The sequence below is a fragment of the Bos taurus genome, chromosome 11 (genome assembly GCF_002263795.3).
Source record: "Bos taurus isolate L1 Dominette 01449 registration number 42190680 breed Hereford chromosome 11, ARS-UCD2.0, whole genome shotgun sequence".
NCBI classification, from domain to species: domain Eukaryota; kingdom Metazoa; phylum Chordata; class Mammalia; order Artiodactyla; family Bovidae; genus Bos; species Bos taurus.
In genome coordinates this window covers 1,404,251-1,425,726 of record NC_037338.1, presented here as the reverse complement: position 1 = coordinate 1,425,726, position 21,476 = coordinate 1,404,251, and the positions used below count along the sequence as shown (strand labels likewise).

Sequence of the window (21,476 nt, the reverse complement as noted above, 5' to 3'; positions counted from 1 at the left end):
CAGTTTCATCCACCTCATTAGAACTGATTCAAATGTATTCTTTTTAATGGCTGAGTAATACTCCATTGTGTATATGTACCACAGCTTTCTTATCCATTCATCTGCTGATGGACATCTAGGTTGTTTCCATGTCCTGGCTATTATAAACAGTGCTGCGATGAACATTGGGGTACACGTGTCTCTTTCCCTTCTGGTTTCCTCAGTGTGTATGCCCAGCAGTGGGATTGCTGGATCATAAGGCAGTTCTATTCCCAGTTTTTTAAGGAATTTCCACACTGTTCTCCATAGTGGCTGTACTAGTTTGCATTCCCACCAACAGTGTAAGAGGGTTCCCTTTTCTCCACACCCTCTCCAGCACTTATATTTGTAGACTTTTGGATCGCAGCCATTCTGACTGGTGTGAAATGGTACCTCATAGTGGTCTTGATTTGCATTTCTCTGATAATGAGTGATGTTGAGCATCTTTTCATGTGTTTGTTAGCCATCTGTATGTCTTCTTTGGAGAAATGTCTGTTTAGTTCTTTGGCCCATTTTTTGATTGGGTCATTTATTTTTCTGGAGTTGAGCTGTAGGAGTTGCTTGTATATTTTTGAGATTAGTTGTTTGTCAGTTGCTTCATTTGCTATTATTTTCTCCCATTCTGAAGGCTGTCTTTTCACCTTGCTGATAGTTTCCTTTGATGTGCAGAAGCTTTTAAGGTTAATTAGGTCCCATTTGTTTATTTTTGCTTTTATTTCCAATATTCTGGGAGGTGGGTCATAGAGGATCCTGCTGTGATGTATGTCAGAGAGTGTTTTGCCTATGTTCTCCTCTAGGAGTTTTATAGTTTCTGGTCTTATGTTTAGATCTTTAATCCATTTTGAGTTTATTTTTGTGTATGGTGTTAGAAAGTGTTCTAGTTTCATTCTTTTACAAGTGGTTGACCAGTTTTCCCAGCACCACTTGTTAAAGAGATTGTCTTTAATCCATTGTATATTCTTGCCTCCTTTGTCAAAGATAAGGTGTCCATATGTGCGTGGATTTATCTCTGGGCTTTCTAGATCCACTGTCTTTGTGCCAGTACCATACTGTCTTGATAACTGTGGCTTTGTAGTAGAGCCTGGAGTCAGGTAGGTTGATTCCTCCAGTTCCATTCTTCTTTCTCAAGATTGCTTTGGCTATTTTTGTATTTCCATACAAATTGTGAAATTATTTGTTCTAGCTCTGTGAAGAATACTGTTGGTAGCTTGATAGGGATTGCATTGAATCTATAAATTGCTTTGGGTAGTATACTCATTTTCACTATATTGATTCTTCCAATCCATGAACATGGTATATTTCTCCATCTATTAGTGTCCTCTTTGATTTCTTTCACCAGTGTTTTATAGTTTTCTATATATAGGTCTTTAGTTTCTTTAGGTAGATATATTCCTAAGTATTTTATTCTTACCGTTGCAATGGTGAATGGAATTGTTTCCTTAATTTCTCTTTCTGTTTTCTCATTATTAGTGTATAGGAATGCAAGGGATTTCTGTGTGTTGATTTTATATCCTGCAACTTTACTATAGTCATTGATTAGTTCTAGTAATTTTCTGGTGGAGTCTTTAGGGTTTTCTATGTAGAGGATCATGTCATCTGCACATAGTGAGAGTTTTACTTCTTCTTTTCCAATTTGGATTCCTTTTATTTCTTTTTCTGCTCTGATTGCTGTGGCCAAAACTTCCAAAACTATGTTGAATAGTAATGGTGAAAGTGGGCACCCTTGTCTTGTTCCTGACTTTAGAGGAAATGCTTTCAATTTTTCACCATTGAGGATAATGTTTGCTGTGGGTTTATCATATACAGCTTTTATTATGTTGAGGTATGTTCCTTCTATTCCTGCTTTCTGGAGAGTTTTTATCATAAATGGGTGTTGAATTTTGTCAAAGGCTTTCTCTGCATCTATTGAGAGAATCATATGGTTTTTATTTTTCAATTTGTTAATGTGGTGTATTACATTGATTGATTTGCGGATATTGAAGAATCCTTGCATCCCTGGGATAAAGCCCACTTGGTCATGATGTATGATCTTTTTAATGTGTTGCTGGATTCTGGTTGCTAGAATTTTGTTAAGGATTTTTGCATCTATGTTCATCAGTGATATTGGCCTGTAGTTTTCTTTTTTTGTGGGATCTTTGTCAGGTTTTGGTATTAGGGTGATGGTGGCCTCATAGAATGAGTTTGGAAGTTTGCCTTCCTCTGCAATTTTCTGGAAGAGTTTGAGCAGGATAGGTGTTAGCTATTCTCTACATTTTTGGTAGAATTCAGCTGTGAAGTTGTCTGGACCTGGGCTTTTGTTTGCTGGAAGATTTCTGATTAGAGTTTCAATTTCCGTGCTTGTGATGGGCCTGTTAAGATTTTCTATTTCTTCCTGGTCGAGTTTTGGAAAGTTGTACTTTTCTAAGAATTTGTCCATTTCTTCCACGTTGTCCATTTTATTGGCATATAATTGTTGATAGTAGTCTCTTATGATCCTTTGTATTTCTATGTTGTCTGTTATGATCTCTCCATTTTCATTTCTAATTTTATTGATTTGATTTTTCTCCCTTTGGTTCTTGATGAGTCTGGCTAATGGTTTGTCAATTTTATTTATCCTTTCATAGAACCAGCTTTTGGTTTTGTTGATTTTTGCTATGGTCTCTTTTGTTTCTTTTGCATTTATTTCTGCTCTAATTTTTAAGATTTCTTTCCTTCTACTAACCCTGGGGTTCTTCATTTCTTCCTTTTCTAGTTGCTTTAGGTGTAGAGTTAGGTTATTTATTTGACTTTTTTCTTGTTTCTTGAGGTATGCCTGTATTGCTATGAACTTTCCCCTTAGGACTGCTTTTACCGTGTCCCACAGGTTTGGGGTTGTTGTGTTTTCATTTTCATTCGTTTCTATGCAAATTTTGATTTGTTTTTTGATTTCTTCTGTGATTTGTTGGTTATTCAGCAGCGTGTTGTTCAGCCTCCATATGTTGGAATTTTTAATCGTTTTTCTCCTGTAATTGAGATCTAATCTTATTGCATTGTGGTCAGAAAAGATGCTTGGAATGATTTCTATTTTTTTGAATTTACCAAGGCTAGCTTTATGGCCCAGGATGTGATCTATCCTGGAGAAGGTTCCATGTGCGCTTGAGAAAAAGGTGAAATTCATTGTTTTGGGATGAAATGTCCTATAGATATCAATTAGGTCTAACTGGTCTATTGTATCATTTAAAGTTTGTGTTTCCTTGTTAATTTTCTGTTTAGTTGATCTATCCATAGGTGTGAGTGGGGTATTAAAGTCTCCCACTATTATTGTGTTATTGTTAATTTCTCCTTTCATACTTGTTAGCATTTGTCTTACATATTGTGGTGCTCCCATGTTGGGTGCATATATATTTATAATTGTTATATCTTCTTCTTGGATTGATCCTTTGATCATTATGTAGTGACCTTCTTTGTCTCTCTTCACAGCCTTTGTTTTAAAGTCTATTTTATCTGATATGAGTATTGCTACTCCTGCTTTCTTTTGGTCCCTATTTGCATGGAAAATCTTTTTCCAGCCCTTCACTTTCAGTCTGTATGTGTCCCCTGTTTTGAGGTGGGTCTCTTGTAGACAACATATGTAGGGGTCTTGTTTTTGTATCCATTCAGCCAGTCTTTGTCTTTTGGTTGGGGCATTCAACCCATTTACGTTTAAGGTAATTACTGATAAATATGATCCCATTTCCATTTACTTTATTGTTTTGGGTTTGAACTTATACACCGTTTTTGTGTTTCCTGTCTAGAGAATATTCTTTAGTATTTGTTGGAGAGCTGGTTTGGTGGTGCAGAATTCTCTCAGCTTTTGCTTGTCTGAAAAGCTTTTGATTTCTCCTTCATACTTGAATGAGATCCTTACTGGGTACAATAATCTGGGCTGTAGGTTATTTTCTTTCATCATTTTAAGTATGTCTTGCCATTCCCTCCTGGCTTGAAGAGTTTCTATTGAAAGATCAGCTGTTATCCTTATGGGAATTCCTTTGTGTGTTATTTGTTGTTTTTCCCTTGCTGCTTTTAATATTTGTTCTTTGTGTTTGATCTTTGTTAATTTGATTAATATGTGTCTTGGGGTGTTTCTCCTTGGGTTTATCCTGTTTGGGACTCTCTGGGTTTCTTGGACTTGGGGATTATTTCCTTCCCCATTTTAGGGAAGTTTTCAACTATTATCTCCTCAAGTATTTTCTCATGGTCTTTCTTTTTGTCTTCTTCTTCTGGGACCCCTATGATTCGAATGTTGTAGCATTTAATATTGTCCTGGAGGTCTCTGAGATTGTCCTCATTTCTTTTAATTCGTTTTTCTTTTATCCTCTCTGATTCATTTATTTCTACCATTCTATCTTCTAATTCACTAATCCTATCTTCTGCCTCTGTTATTCTACTATTTGTTGCCTCCAGAGTGTTTTTAATTTCATTTATTGCATTATTCATTTTATATTGACTCTCTTTTATTTCTTCTAGGTCCTTGTTAAACCTTTCTTGCATCTTCTCAATCTTAGTCTCCAAGCTATTTATCTGTGATTCCATTTTGATTTCAAGATTTTGGATCAATTTCACTATCATTATTCGGAATTCTTTATCAGGTAGATTCCCTATCTCTTCCTCTTTTGTTTGGTTTGGTGGGCTTTTATCCTGTTCCTTTATCTGCTGGGTATTCCTCTGTCTCTTCATCTTGTTTAAATTGCTGAGTTTGGGGTGTCCTTTCTATATTCTGGCAGTTTGTGGAGTTCTCTTTATTGTGGCGTTTCCTCGCTGTGTGTGGGTTTGTACAGGTGGCTTGTCAAGGTTTCCTGGTTAGGGAAGCTTGTGTCGGTGTTCTGGTGGGTGTCCAGTAATGAGTTATGAGATGTCTATGGTTTTGGGGTGACTATGGGCAGCTTGTATCTTGAAGCTCAGGGCTGTGCTCCTTTGTTGCTGGGGAATTTGCTTGGTATGTCTTGCCCTGGAACTTGTTGGCCCTTGTGTGGTGCTTGGTTTCAGTGTCGGTTTGGAGGCGTTTGATGAGCTCCTGTCAATTAATGTTCATTGGAGTCAGGAGTTCCCTGGAGTCAGGGTTTGGACTTAAGCCTCCTGCTTCCAGTTATCGGTCTTATTTTTACAGTAGTTTCAAAACTTCTCCTTCTATACAGCACCATTGATAAAACATCTACATTAAAGATGAAAAGTTTCTCTACTGTGAGGGTCACTCAGAGAGGTTCACAGCGTTACATGGAGAAGAGAAGAGGGAGGAGGGAGTTAGAGGTGACCCAAATGAGATGAGGTGGAATCAATAGTGGAGAGAGTGGGCTAGCCAGTAGTCACTTCCTTATGTGCACTCCACAACTGGACCACTCAGAGATGTTCACGGAGTTACACAGAGAAGAGAAGAAGGAGGAAGGAGACAGAGGTGGCCAGAGCGATAAAAGGGGGGAATGAAAAGGAGGGAGACAGATCCAGCCAGTAATCAGTTCCCTAAGTGTTCTTCACCATCTGGAACACACATAAACTCACAGAGTTGGGTAAAGTAGAGAGGGGTTAGGGAGGAGACGCAGGCGACCTGGTGGAGAAAAAGGAGAGTCCAAAGGGAGAGAGAGCAGTCAAGCCAGTAATCTCGCTCTGTAGTGAAAAATGGGTCCTGAACATTGGGTTCTTAAAGGTACAAAATTGGTAACAAATACATAAAAGCAAAAATTAAAAATCTAGAGTAGAGTTTGGAATTTCAAAAATACGATGTTAAAGAAAAGAAGAAGGAAAAGAAAGAGAGAAAAAATGAACAAAGAAAAACAAACAAGGTCGCGAAAATTATAAAGAAAATACAGGTACAAAATTGATAACTAATACCAAAAAGCAAAAATTAAAAATCTAGAGTAGAGTTTAGAATTTCAAAAATACAATGTTAAAAAAAAGGAAGAAGAAACATAAAGAGAGAAAACAAACAAACAAAAGCAATGTCGCAAAAATTATAAAGAAAATACAGGTACAAATTTGATATCAAATACCAAAAAGCATAAATTAAAAATCTAGAGTAGAGTTTGGAATTTCAGATATACAATGTTATATAAAAGAAGAAGAGAATGAAACAGAAAAAAAAAAAAAGTCACAGAAATTATAAAAAAAACTGTAGGTACAAAATTGATAACATATACCAAAAAGCTAAAATTAAAAAACTAGAGTAGAGTTTGGAATTTCAAAAATACAATGTTAAAGAAAAGAAGAAAAAAAAAAAAAAAAAGGTCAAAAAATTATAAAATATATATATATGAAGTTTGCTGAAGAAGAAAAAAATAGGGTCTTTTTTTTTTTTGCAAAGTAATAGGTTATAAAAGTGAAAATTAAAGGAACAATAGAGGACTTAAAAATTTTTTTTTAATTAAAAAAAAAGAAAGAAAGAATGATCGTAAAAATAGTAAAAATATATCTAGGACTTTCTCTGGTTTTGTTGTATGGTGGGTTCAGTTCATTTTTGGCTAGTTCCTTGATCCGACTTATATTTCTCAAGACCTATAGGCCCCTTCCTATGTAGTCCGTAGTAACCACGGGGTTTTAATCTATTGCCCGTAGCTTCCAAGGCGTTTCCCTCTGTTATAACTTCTTCTGTTTGCTGGTCTCTTCAGTGTCTGGCTTCCGCCCTGACACAAAGGGGACGGTGGGGGAAACTTTTTTTTTTTCTTAGGCTCACTTGTTCAGTCGCGCTGTGGGGAGGGAGGGAGGGATGCTGCAAACAAATAACACTGGCGTGCGCTCGCAGTGCCTCAGCCACACTGGGTCTACCCCCGCTCACAGCGCGTGTAGCCTCCCTGCCCACACTGCTTGGGCTCTAGGTTGTTCCGCCGAGAACAATCCGAGGCCGGCCCTGGGCTGCATGTACCTCCCCGGTCCAAGCCACTCAGGTTCAGGCACTCGGGTAGTCCTCAGAGGCGCAGACTCTGTTGGGCCTGCATTTTGTGCTCTTCCCAGGTCCGAGCAGCTCAGGTGATGAGGTGTTTGGCGAATGCCAATGCTGCGACTTATCGCCTCCCCGCCACTCAGTTATCTGGGTGTAAAACCGGCGCACCTTCTCAGGCAGATGTTGACCGTCTGGACCCCCAAGCAGTTTTAGCTAGCAAAGAAGCCTGCTTACAGTTTTATAGATAATGTCTCTCTGGGGCTGCGATTGTCCCCTTCCGGCTCTGGCTGCCTGTTACCGGAGGGGGAAGGTCTGCAGCCGACTATCTCTGTTCAGTCCTTTGTTCCGTGCACGGGCCTGGCGGTGTCTTAGGTTGGGGCTGGCTTTTCGCGTGGTAGATGTCCCACAGTCTGGTTTGCTAGCCCAAATTATTTCGCTCAGATAGCGCTCAATTCAGGCCAGATTCTTACTCTGAGCGATGCAGCCCGCGCCGCGCCTCCCTGCCCAGCCCCCGCTTGCTAATGGCGTGTGCAGGCGTCTGCGCTGCTTATCCGCTGGGGGAGTTACCGTAGGGCTCGCAATCTGCGAGTTTTAATTGTTAATTTTTTCTCCCTGTTATGTTGCCCTCTGTGCTTCCAAAGCTCGGCCCAGATTCGGCAGTGAGAAGGTTTCCTGGTGTTTGGAAACTTCTCTCTTTTTAAGACTCCCTTCCAGGGATGGAACTCCATCCCTCCCTCTTTTGTCTCTTTTTTTGTCTTTTATATTTTTTCCTACCTCCTTTCGACGAGTTGGGTTGCTTTTCTGGGTGCCTGATATTCTCTGCCGGCATTCAGAAGTTGTTTTGTGGAATTTACTCAACGTTTAAATGCTCTTTTGATGAATTTGTGGGGGAGAAAGTGTTCTCCCCGTCCTACTCCTCCGCCATCTTGGCTCCTCCTCCTCCGTTCACTTTTCTTGTGAATATAGTTACAACAACTGCTTTGAATTGCTTGTTTTCTAAGTCCAGTATCTGGGTCACCTCAAAGGCAGCTTTTATGGCTTGCATTTTTTCCTATTAGGGTCACACGTACCTGTTTCTTTGTGCGTTTTGTAAATTTTTTTTTTTAAGACAAGAGATGAATAATATAACAACACTGCATAGTGGGTCCCCCCTTCTGGGGCTTGTTGCTGTTGTTAACTGGATTATTTGTTTAGTGACTTGAATGGACTGTTTAAGTGGGATCTGTTGCTGCTGCAGTGTGTAGTCTGATGCTGTGTGTGCAGGGGTGCTGGCTTGAGCATGTGGCTGTGTGGCTGAGTGCCTGGGAGACTGTGGCTCTGTTCATCACCTTCCCTCATCTCCCCAGTGAGCTTTTTATTGTTTTTCTTAATTAAAAATTTTTATTGAAGTATAGTTGATATAAAATATTATATAGGTTACAAGTGTATAATATAGTGATTCACAATTTTTAAAGTTATACTCCACTTATGGTTATTATAAAAATATTGGTTATATTCCCCTGTGTTGTGTAATATACCTTGTAGTTTATTTTACACCTAATAGTTTGTACCTCTACCTCTATGTTGGTCTTCCCCACCCCTTGCCGCTTTCCACGGGTAACTACTAGTTTGTCCTCTGTGTTCACGAGTCTGCTTCTTTTATGCTGTATTCACTACGTCATTGTTATGTTTTAGATTCCACGTGTAAGAGATATCATACAAGCAAAGAGTATTTGCTTCTCTCTGTCTGACTTACTATTTCACTTAGCGTAATGCCCTCCAGGTCCGTCCATGTTGCTGCAAAATGCCAGTCTTTTTTATGGCTGGGTGGTGTTCCATTGTATATATGCAACACATCTTCTCTATCCATTCATTTGCTCTCGGACAGTTAGATTGCTGCCTTATGTTTGCATTTGTAAATCATGCTGCTATTTATATATCCCCCGTAAGCTTTGGGATGATCTGTATCAAGCCAGTTTGCGGTTCTCATTAGTCACTAGCTGATTGCTGTGTTGTTTTAACCAGTGCCCTGAAGCGTACATTATGCCACAGTCTGTTACACTTAAAGTTGGGTCCCTTTGCATGGGCACGATGTTTCCAGTCTGAGGCTGCTCCAACCAGAGAGGACTCTGCTTAGCTATCTCTTTCCCTGATTCTTTCTGTTAAACTTCTGGCTGATCTACCATTTCACTGAGCTTATCATCTTTTAGCTTGCTGCTAAAAGAATCAAAAGAGCTACCAGGGACTCTTAGTTGCTCACCATCAAGATCTCCGTTGTTTGAAACAACACTCCTAGGCATGATCTTCTGCTTACTTTGTTACCAAAATAGTTAGTCTCCTACACAAAACTGAAGAATTATCTGTTCTAACATCTTGCCTCTCTTCTTGCGCAGTCTCTGTAATATTCAGAGCTGAGAGTGAGTCAATAACTTGCTTCTCCTGATATGGCACCTCTGCAAGCAAGACTTCTGGACAGGGATGGTAGCTTCTGGTCTTCCCAGCTTATTCTTCCTGGCATGAGATCTTCATGCTAGAAGCAAGCCAAGTCATGGATGCTCAAGATTCACGATTCTTGACCTGTTGTGTCTGGAGTGGAGCTCATGCCCTATGAATGGGGGCCAGGTGGGGGAAAGGAGCTGTGGTCCTATTGTCTGTTGTTTAGTCACTAAGTCATGTTCAACTCTTTGTGACCTGATGGACTGTGGCCCACCAGGCTTCTCTATCCATGGGATTTCCCAGGCAAGAATACTGGAGTGGGTTGCCATTTCCTTCTCCAGGGGGATCTTCCCGACTCATGGGTTGAACATGCATCTCCTGCATTGCAGGCAGATTCTTTATTGCTGAGCCACCAGGGAAGCCCCCCTCTTGGCTGTATCTGCCTGGAATGAAGTTTCTCTAATGTGGAGCTGGGAGTGAAGGGGTGGAGTGAATGAGAGATGCCAGTGGACTGCATGAAACCATAGTCCTAGACTGGGAGGTAGTGGGAGGGGGAGCCCTATCTTCTTGGCTGCATCTACCTGCTTAGCTGCCATCACACTGAGCTACTGGGGGAGCTCGTTGGGGGATGAGGTAGTTGTGAGTGGGTTCAAATGAGAGATGAGATGAGGGATGAGGTTCAAATAAGATTTGAATTTAGATTTTTTGGAATAGATGTTTCTGCATTTGCTTAATGCCCTTAAGATAATTTCCTGAGACTTTAAGAGTTGTTTTGGAGATAATTTTCAGTGATTAAATGAGAAGCATTTGAGTATCAGTACCTTCGTATGCAGGGTCAGCAAAAATAGTGGAGTCCAGCTGGGGATGAAAATTGGATTTCCCTTTTGAGCAAAGTTCAGAAGTGTGCTCTTTTCTCAGATTCAGTCCTGATAGAAGCGGTACGAAGACCCTGGTCTCCTGATCACTGGCAGGTCCTCTAGTCGAGTCTCCACCAGGTTCCCCAAGCCTCTTGGAAAACCATTCCCCAAGGCTGTCAACTTGTGTTGCATTCTTTAGCATCCCATGATTTGGCTAATTTCCCGTATCCCAAGATTGTACACAAAAACTCAAATGACCCTGTGGAAGTTTCTTTTCAGACAGCATCTCTGCAAAGCAGATGAATTATTTTTGTCACAAGCATAATAAATTGTTAATTTTGGAAATGGCTTTTGTAAAGAAAACAGCTGCCAGATTATTTTCTTTTTGATGTTCAAGTATGTGCAGGGATACATCAGTAGGAAGAAATGAGATGGGCTTGTCCTGACCCAGATGATGGCATTGCCCTTTGGGAATGCCCAGGAAGGGATTAGAGGTAGGTAACAGACTTAGGCAGATATTTCTGAGCAAAACATGGCAGTGAAATCTGGGTAATGAAGGGAGAATGTCCTGAAATGGAGCCCTGGGAAACCCACAGATGGGATAGGTCCCATACAGGCCCATGTGTCACAAGGGCAGCAAACCGATGGTGTGTTCTCTGGACAACTCCAGCTGAAAGAACTTTGCATTTCTGTGTTCAAGACCTTGATGACAGATGTGTTCACGCAACACCTGACATGCAGATGCTGGACCTACGTGAGGCCCAGCGACTGGGTAGCTAGAAGCCGTGAGACGGAGGATGAAATGTTTAGTTTTTGCTGGGAGGGGTGATTATGACAATATAGACCCACTCAAAGAGATTTTTTTTTCCCCCTTAAATAAATATTCCTTGAAGGCACATATGCCAACAGAACAGCAAAGTTTGTTTTTTCTTATTATTTCAATTTTTAGAATCAGAGATGAAAAAGGATGCCTGGAAAAAGCTGTGTTTAGGGAGGCTCAAGACCTGCATTAATTTCCTGGCAGATTAGAGAATAAAGTGGGAGAGAGGTTAAAGCAAGGACTTGTCTGCCAAGTGAATTGGAAGGAGGAAGATCAAGGGGATTGTCTGAAAGCAGGGAATGGCTATTTTAAGCAGATAGGAACAAGAGTCTGCTCACCTTCATTCGTCCTTCTTGGGTCAGCCTAGTGGCACTTGCTGCAGTTAACCATGTTGGTATTTTTATTTCATATTCCACTGGGGTAGACCTACATCTCTCACCTCTGCTTATCTCTAAAGTTAAAACAAACCACAAAATCACATAGATGAAGGGAAAGAGTGACATGTCCTTTTTGAAAACATTCAGAGAAAAAAAAAGTCCCAAAGCAAGAGTGTTAGAGTAAACTGATTATATAAAAAATGTTTTAAATGTGTATATTTCAGATGACACAGAGAAATATCTAAACAAATATGACTAACGGTGGTTTATTTTCCTTAATATATAAAAAGCCTCTTTAAAAGAAACATAGTAACATCACAGTATATAAATAAACGGGCGCATGATATGAGACACTTTAAAGAAGACATGTCTATGGCTAATAAACATGTAAACGGACGAATTCACTTATTATTTGCTCGGCCTGATAAAGAGCATCTGAAACGTACATACAGGCATGCCTCTTTTTCGCCCCCCAGGTGGCATTAGTGGTAAAGAACCCTCCTGCCAGTACAGTACAATAAGAGACACGGTTTCAATCCCTGAGTCGGGCAGATACTCTGGAGGAGGATATGGCAACACACTCCAGTATTCTTTTTTTAAAAATTAATATATTTTTTAATGGAAGGATAATTGCTTTACAGAATTTTGCTGTTTTCTGCCAGATACCAACATGAATCAGTCATAGGTGTACATATGTCCCCTCCCTCTTGAACCTTCTTATCTCCCTCCCCATCCCACCCCTCTAGGCTGTTACAGAACCCCTGTTTGAGTTCCCTGAGTCATACAGCAAATTCCCGTTGGCATTCTGTTGTACATGTGGTAATATAAGTTTCCATGTTACTCTCTCCATACATCTCACCCTCTCCTTCCCCACCTCACCTCTGCTGTGTCCGTAAGTCCCACTCCAGTATTATTGCCTGGGAAATCGCATGGACAGAGGAGCCTGGGGGATTACAGTCCATGGGGATACAAAGAACTGGACACAACTGAGCACAGCACATGCCTTGTTTTATTGTGCTTTTCACTACACTTCGAGATGTTGCATTTTTTTTTTACAAATTGGACGATTATGTCAACCCTGCCTTGAGCACATCTACTGGTACCATTTTCCCGACAATATTTGCTCACTTCGTGTCTCTGTATCACATTTTGGCAAGTCTCACACTATTTCACACTTTTTCATCATCGTTGTATTTGTTATAGTGATCTGTGATCAGTGATCTTTGACATTACTACTGCAATGATGAAGGTGCAAATGATGGTTAGTATTTTTTGGCAATAAAGCTTTTAAGGTGTAAACATGTTAAAACACATAATATCATTGCACATAATAGACTACAGTGTAGTGTGAATTTTGGAGAAGGCAACGGCACCCCACTCCAGTACTCTTGCCTGGAAAATCCCATGGACAGAGGAGCCTGGTAGGCTGAAGTCCACGGGGTCACTAGGAGTCGGACACAACTGAGCGACTTCACTTTGACTTTTCACTTTCATGCATTGGAGAAGGAAATGGCAACCCAATCCAGTGTTCTTGCCTGGAGAACCCCAGGGACGGCAGAGCCTGGTGGGCTGCTGTCTCTGGGGTCGCACAGAGTCGGACACGACTGAAGCAACTTAGCAGCAGCAGCAGTGTGAATTTAACTTTTATATGCACTGCAAAACCAAAACTTTATGTGACTTGCTTTATTGTGATATTTGCTTAATTGCAGTGATGTAGAACTGAACCCACAACGTCTCCGAGGTGTACAGTCAACATCATACTTAATGGGGAAAGACTGAATGCTTTCCCTCTAAGATTGGGTATCAGGCAAGAATATACACTCTTACTGCCGCTATTCAAGATAGTGATCAAAGTTGTAGCCAGTACAGTGCGTGTGTGCTTAGTCACTCAGTGATGTCCAACTCTTTCTGGCCCCATAGACTGTAGCCCTCCAGGCTCCTCTGTCCATGAGATTTCCTAGGCAAGAATACTGGAGTGGGTTGCATTTCCTCCTCTAGGGGATCTTCCCCACCCAGAGATTGAATTGGCATTTCCTGCATTTCTTGCCAGTACAGTAAGGCAAGGAAAAAGCAAACAGATTGGAAAGAAAGTAACAAAAGTGTTTCTATATTCAGATGACTTGGTTGTTATATAGAGAATCCCCGAATATTTATAAAAGCCCTAGAACTGAGAATTAAATTCAGCATGGTCTCCAGATGCAAAATAAACATGCAGAAAGCAAGTTCTTTTTTTTTTTTGGACCATGCTGGTCAGTATGTGCAATCTTCATTCCCTGACCAGGCACCAAACCCTTCAGTGGAAGTGCAGTCTTAACCACTGGAGTGCCAGAGAAGTCTGCAGTTGTATCTCTATATACAATGAACAGAAGGATTCCAGAATTTAAAATATAATGAATTTACAATTGATCATAAAAATTGAAATACTTAGGTACACATTTAACACTTATATGCTGAACAGTACAAAATACTGATTGAAGCAATTGAAGATCTAAATAAATGGAAAGACCTACTGTGTCTATGCATTGAAAGACTCTGATGTTGTGGGCGTCCTTACTTCCAAGGCTATGGATTGGAGAGGGAGATTGGGAGGAGCAGCCAGCCCTTGAGCTACTCAGGCATGCCCTAGTGCCAAGAGCAGGCTAAAGCCAGCCTAAAGCGAGGACTCGCCTGGTGTTCCAGTGGCTAAGACTGCTGCTGCTGCTAAGTCAGTTCAGTCATGTCCGACTCTGTGCGACCCCATAGACGGTAGCCCACCAGGCTCCCCCGTCCCTGGGATTCTCCAGGCAAGAACACTGGAGTGGGTTGCCATTTCCTTCTCCAATGCATGAAAGTGAAAAGTGAACGTGAAGTCGCTCAGTCGTGTCCAACTCTTAGCGACCTCATGCACTGCAGCCTACCAGGCTCCTCCGTCTATGTTCCCTGTGCAGGGGGCCTGGGTGTGATCCCACATGCTGCAACTAAAGATCCCACATGCAACAAAGATTGAAGATGCCACACAGTACAGCCAAATAAGTAATAAATAAAGATATATATTAAAAATAAAGCCAGCCTAAAGCCTAAGACATCAGTGTCAGCCCTAAAGAGAACTTCAGTCACTTGGCTTTCATCTCCTCACGCTTAACCTCAGTGAAGGAGAATCCTGGAGAGTGTTGGACCTCAGTGTATGTCTCCTTCCTCGTGCTGCGGTTAGACTTGTGTCTCTAGGATGACAGCAGGCTCTGGCCAGCTCTCTGGGCAGGCAGGGTGCACGTGGACCCTACAGCTGCCATATTATGTATGGAGGGCAAAGAGGAGAGATGGGTCAGCCCTCTTGCTTCCTCACAGTAATGACCAGAGCGCTGGGGGCTTCTGCAGTACTTCCGCAGTGGTGTTGATGATACAAGATTTCACTCTCTGTTTATATGATTTTTAAAATATAGGAAAATAACAGTGAAATCATTAAGCCACCACAGGGAGTTTCAGCTGTAATTTATGGCTCACGTCTCCCACCATTGTAATTTTGTTTTGCATTCATTAGGATGCGAGTTTCTTTAGAGAAAAATCACAAGGAGTCACAGTTCTGACGACTAACATTAACCAGTGTGTTAATCATAGATATTACTAAGGCTGTAATTCTGAAAAGTAAGTTAATTTCCCTTGTGTGGGAACCACCTGAATAACATTTAGGTTCCCCTAGAGGGTAGGCTGACTGTCTCTGGAAAGAATCTGCTGCTTCCATGGCAACATGCTGTGAAGGAGGGCTCTGCCCACACGGCCTCCTCTGGCTTCATTTTGTCCATCTTGTCCCTCCCTGGGATTTGGGAAGAAGAAAGTTAGCTGGTGTTCTTGGATGCATAGGAAGGGCAGGTGCTTTCCGAACGGTTCACGTGCTTTCCAACACACACACACACATACACACACAATTTTTTCTAGCATATTAGTTGACAGTTTGCTTTCTTCTCTGTCAGAAATTTCATTATCTTTAATTCAGTGTTGAGTGGAGGAGACTTTCCTCTTCACCCTGAAAATCTTTTTTACGGCAGTCTTACTCATGCGGAATAGAGGAGTGCTTTGTTTGAGTGAAAGAAAACAGAGAGTGTTTCTTTGAGGAAATTTTTACATGGCTTTCCTAGATCAAGGATGAATAGAATAGAGGGTAATCCTAGGAACCTGGGATAGCAGTAGTGACCGTGGTGATAACACCTGCCACGCCTTGAACACCTACTATGTGTCAGGCATAGGCAGTGTCTCCGTTCCTCCTCACTGTCATTGTTAGTCCTGAAGAACCCAAAGTTCAGTCAGCCTGTCTAAGTCATTCAGTAGAAAATGGTAAGTGTCAAGTGTCTGTATGAAAACCAGTCTGATTCAAAGCCTGGGTTTTAAGCCTGTGTCCGACCTCCCCTCCTGTGATGCCTGGGATGACATGATGTTGACTTTGTCCCACGATGGCCTCCCCAGGGGCAGCGAGAGACACCAGAAGACAATGAAAACAAACTCAGAGAGAGGGAGCCAGGTTCTCTGGGGTTTATCGTGAAGGAGTTTGAGCTCCAGTGTGTTGGGTCGGACCCCTTTTGCTGATGTAGTTGAGCCCTCACAGAAGAAGCGGGAGTTGGTCAGCCTTCAGATCCAGGGTGACCCAGGCCTGGCTGTCCCTGCTCCTTCACAGTGAGGGTTACTATGGCTACAGCCCATTGTAGAAACGGTCTACACAGCAGAAACATGGAGGCAGAGTCATAGGGTTGCTCTGCCTTGTGTGGTGTCTTATCTGAAAGGGATGTGGGGGTCTCCACTGGGGTCATCCATGTGCAGATGGGAAGAAGTGGCCTGATTCCAAGCCCATGTGGTTCTGCAGCCTGCTCCCCTGGGTGCTGCGCTCCCGGTTCTAGTGGATGGGGTGCACAGTCTTTGCAGCCTACGATAGGAGAATGTCAGTTCCCACCAGACTAGGGTGGACCATGACTTCAGACCCATGGGTTTCCTATTGGAGAGGGTCTTTAAATTCCTGGGTTTTGATTTGATGTAACCTTTGATAAACGGAAAAAAAGTAACAGCGAAAGCTCTTTATCTCTGCAGTTTCCAGCAAGAAAACATGGACACTAGAGTCTGTGTTTGTGCCCTTAGGATGGCAATCCTCTCTATAGACCTTTGGACCCTAATACCTAAGTACCCTCATTTTTTCTGTATCTGAAACATTCTGGTGTTTAAAAATGGTCTTTGTCACTGACCCCATCATAACCATTGAGGATCATCTGTTTTTTTCTCTGGTTGAATAAAAAGCCTGCTAAAAAGTGTGAGGAAAAAGGTGTCTGGAGGGTGCAAAAGGTATTCCTTGGGAGCTCTACAGGATTGGATGGGCACTTGGAGAACTCTTCTTTGGAACCATGTTGCATATTTAATCACAACCAAGGCTACTATTGGGGCTTCCAGGTGGCTCTGTGGGAAAGAACTCACCAATGTAGGAGACATGGGTTTGACCCCTGGGTGGGGAAAATCTCCTGGGGAAGGAAATGGCAACCCATTCCAGTATTCTTGCCTGGAAAATTCCATGGACAGGGGAGCCTGGTGGGCAAGAGTCAGACATGACTTGGTGACTAAGCAATAACAGGTGCAGGCTGATATTAAAGAGGCACTTATTTATAGACTACATACATGCACCTTTCCATCTCTCCTGCAGGTGGATTGAAAACTGACCATTTGAAGAACGACACCTAAAACATGGTGGAGGTCTCATGGAGAGGCTGATATTTCAAGGCAGGATTGCTTTGTCAGAGCTTCCAGGCAAACTACTAAATGTTCATCTTATTAAAAAAACACACACAAAACACAAAAACCAGTGAGAGTTGTGTGCAGTCTGAACCCTTTCATGTTCCCAAACTTGACACTGGCGTGGGGTTGGGTCTGGTGAAGTTTGGGGCTGGGAGTCCGGCATCTGTTTCATGCATTACTGGATAAAAAGCTACTGGGTTTAGGGACTTCCCTGGTAGTCTGGTGGTTAAGACATCCCCCTCCAATGCAAGAGGGTATGGGTTTGATCCCTGATCTGGGAGCTAAGATCCCATATACCTCGTGGCCAGAAAGCCAGAACATAAACAGAAGCAATATATTGTAAAAAATTCAATAAAGACTTTGAAAATGGTCCACATCAAAAAAATCTTTTAAAAAATGTAGCCAGGTTTTCACATCCTGGTCAGCCAGTTGAACTCAATCTGCCAGGTCCAACTGGTGCTATTAAAATATCCTGCTTTGGGAACTCTTCTCAGTACTCTGTACTGACCTATATGGGACAAGAATCTAAAAGAGAGTGGATATATGTAAATGTATAACTGATTCACTCTGCTGTACAGCAGAAAGTAACACAACATTGTAAATCAACTATGTTCTAATGAAAATTAAAAAAAAATATCCTGCTTTGTAAACATATTTTCCCTCTGGGTTCCTATGTTCAGGAACATCAGAAAGAAGGAGAGAAACAGAGTCAGATGGGCTGTGGGCTCTCTGAGAGGCTGGGGTCTCTACTGGGGCCAAATGGGGCACAGTGGTCACCTGTGGGATGTTCACAGGCTGCCTTGAATCCTGTCTGTGGCTGAGTTAGTTATTAAACGAGGGCGGGTGGCCACAGGGAGTGAGGCTGGGCCTCAGGAATCTGCCCAGCTTTTGTCCGCAGAGGTCAGCCTTTGACAGCCGAGAAGCAGGGGTCTGTCCCCTGGCAGTAGGGGTGTGAACCAGCTTGCACCCCCAGAAGTCTCAGGATGAAGGACGGGGGGCCAGCCATAGAACTCCTCTCTTCTAGTATGACCGGCTGTCATTCAGAGCAGGACTGATGCAATGATGCTCCAGAAGCAGGAAACCTGCAAAGCAATTATCTTTTTAGTAGGTCACTGGCCTCCTCTGGGAGAAGAGACCAGAGGGAGAGCTGGGGAGGCGGGCAGCCTGTGTCTCCCCAGAGGCTGCTCGTGTAGTAGCTGCGTGGGTGATTAATAGCTGTGTCACTTCCCATGAATGTTGCTTTAAGCGGCTGTGTTCAAAATTGAGTGGGAATGAAATAAAACAACCCCCAAATAAATGTTTCCTCCAGTCCTTATGAGTCGCTGGAATCCAGAAATAGCTTTTCCAATCTATCATTTTAAATGGCATCGTTCACAGCCCTCTCACATGGATACTGTGATGCACACTCTTTTTTAAAGACCATGAAAAATTTGAGCTCAGTGACTTTGGGGTTGTTTTCTGGCCCTGAAATAAAATGATGTTTATGGAGAAAAATATAGCCTTTACCTGGCTTTTTAAAGAAAAATAGTAACCCAGTGGAGGAAAAGGATAGGAAGAATTTTATGTCCATATAGATCATAAACTGGAAGAGTAAGAATGTCTGGCAGGCAGTAATTTCTGGCCAGCTGCAGGGATTCTGGTCTGGTGAGCCGTGTTCAGGGCAGCGTGCCAAGGATGCTGGCAACCAGAGGACCAGCCTGGACCCTCATGGCCCTCAGTGAGGTAGACTGGGGCCTGAGGCAGGGTGGCAGGCAGGGCTCCTGCTCCTGCCAAGCCCTCTCAGAGTGCAAAGTCTTGAGGCCGCCTCTCTCTGCTGCCTGTGTTGGAGCCAGGCTCCTGGCTCCGGGTTTGATGGTGGTGATCTCAGGGATGACTCTGGCTGCATCTCTGGACAGAAGAAGAATCGTTAGCTTTGAGTGTCGTCTTTTCACCTGGAGCAGCCACAGAACACATGTGATGGATGGGATGCCAGTGAGAACGTCCTGGCTCAGTGCACAGGAGGACTATCGGTGTCTTGGGCCAGAGAAAGGGGAGGAAAGACTGTGGGTGCTGCCTGCTTTCCACCTACTCATTTCTTTCCTTCTTTTTTTAAAAAATATTTATTTATTTCACTGTACCAGGTCTTAGATGGGGCACACGGAATCCGATCTTCGTTGCAACATGCAGGATCTTTTTCGTTGCATCATTTGAACTGTTAGTTGAGGCATGTGGGATCTAGTTCCCCGACCAGGGATCAAATCCAGGCCCCCTGCATTGGGAGCTTGGAGTCTTAGCCACTGGACCACCAGGGAAGTCCCTCATTTCTTCTTTTCTTGTCCTTAGAAGAAAACCCAACCCCAGACCGGCAGAGGGTGGGCTCTTGGGCATAAGGACAAGGTAGATTACTCATCTTATTTGCTTCCCCCATCACAATCCTAAGTGCTTACTTCCCACTCAGTACTCCAGTGTCTCCCAGCTGGGCTTTTATCAGAACATCTGTGAACAAGCAAACATCCCAAGGAGACACGGAGGGATGAGAAGTGGAGGAGTCAGGCGTATTGCTGCTGGGAGATGGCAGGACCTTCATCATCTGTCACCTCGCTTTCAGTCTTTCCCACCCACTCACACCTGGCCAGGCTGGGACACCCGAAGACAGACCAGGCCTGCCCTTGGTGAGCTGTGAGTCTGGCCACGGGTGCTGTTTTGAAGCGGTTGTTGTTCAGTCACTCAGTCGTGTCTCACTCTTTTGTAGCTCCGTGGACTGTAGCCCGCCAGGCTCCTCTGTCTGTGGGACTCTCCAGGCAAGAATACTGGAGTGGGTTGCCATCTCCTTCTCCAGGGATCTTCCCAACCCACAGATCGAACCCGCATCTCTTGCATTGGCAGGCCGTTTCTTTACCACTGAGCCGTGAGGGAAGCCCCAGTTTAATATTTTATATTGAATAAAATATAAGTGTAAGGAAATTGGTTAGGTATCTAGCAATATGTTTAATACCCCCAAAAGTTAACGATAGATCATACATTCTAATGTGATATGATTTTATCCATGCTGTGAAATGTTTAGTTCTAGCCAGTTAAAGGAGTGGGGACAGATGGAGTTTGTAGAATAACCTGACACTACATTGGTACCAGTTTTGGGTCTATGACTGACTTACTGGTTTCAAAATGATCCAGCCAAAGCTGTCGTCCTACAGACTGTCAGGCTCGTTTGCAACTGTGCCCTGTTGTGATCGGGATGGATGGAGGGCATGGGCAAAGGCTGGGGTCATGTTCCTCGGACAGCCATCTGCAGATGGTTGGACCGGAGAAGCTCTGCTCATAGGAAATGAACCTGTGCTCACAGTGGGCCCACGAGTGCCTGTGTTGGGTCTGTTTTCACTGCCTCATACTCATACGACATGGTCAGGTTCTAAATTCTAGGTGCCTTATGAACTAAAAAGATCATAGGGCCCTTCTTTTAATTACAAATAGTAACAGTATTATTATTATTTAATATATATAGTTTTTGGTTGTGTGGGTCTTAGTTGTGGCATACAGGAGTTGCCACATGAAGGATGTGTGTTTTAGCTGAGGCATACGGGATAGTTCCCTGACCAGGGATTGACCCCTGGTCTTCTGCGTTGGGAGCAGCGAGTCTTAGCCACTGGACCACCAGGGAAGTCCCTGGGAACAATATTAAAGCATGAAATTATAATAAAAAGATCAAATATAAAATTTAAAAAATTTGCCATTTCCTCTTCTTCCTTGAGTAATCCAGTATTCTTGCCTGGAGAATCCCTTGGACAGAGGGACCTGGCAGGGAGCAGTCTGTGGGGTCACAAAGAGTGGGACGTGACTGAGTGACTAACAGCAGCAGCAACTGACGGGCGCCTTCATTGCACTGGAGCTGCAGCAGGCTGCCCGTTGGACGGCCTCGCGTGAGTGCTCCTGTGTATGTGTGCACAGGTTTGTGTGCATATGTGCATGTATATGTGTGTGAGATATTTCAGAAATAACATTAAAGTTGGGTTGTCCACAGACAGGAGGCTGCCAAGCCCAGATTGTAGAGCATCAGTTTGCACAGAGCAGGGGGTGATCCAGACAAGCCAGGCTCTATGCAGCCATGAGATTCTGTATGATTAATTGCTGGGCAATGTCTGGGGACCATCCTACCCCACTTTACAAGCAGCTTGAAGCAGGGCCTCTGTTCACCCCTGCATAGCTGCATCAGAGAGAAAGGCAGCCAGGGCTTCCCTGGCGGTCCAGTGGTTAAAACTTCTTGCAGTGCAGGGGGTGAGGGTTCGCTCCCTGCTTGAGGAGCTAAGATCCCACAGGAACCAAAACATAAAACCAGCAATATTGTAACAAATTCGATAAAGACTCAAAAAAAAAAAAAGTTATAAAAAGAGAGAGGGAGA

At 42.9% G+C, this 21,476-nt stretch overlaps 1 protein-coding gene across 4 annotated transcripts in view; it reads left to right on the top strand.

Moving 5' to 3' along the window:
- ACOXL (acyl-CoA oxidase like) overlaps positions 1–21,476 on the top strand; it is a 339,747-nt gene that overhangs the window by 150,639 nt on the left and 167,632 nt on the right. The window lies entirely within an intron of this gene.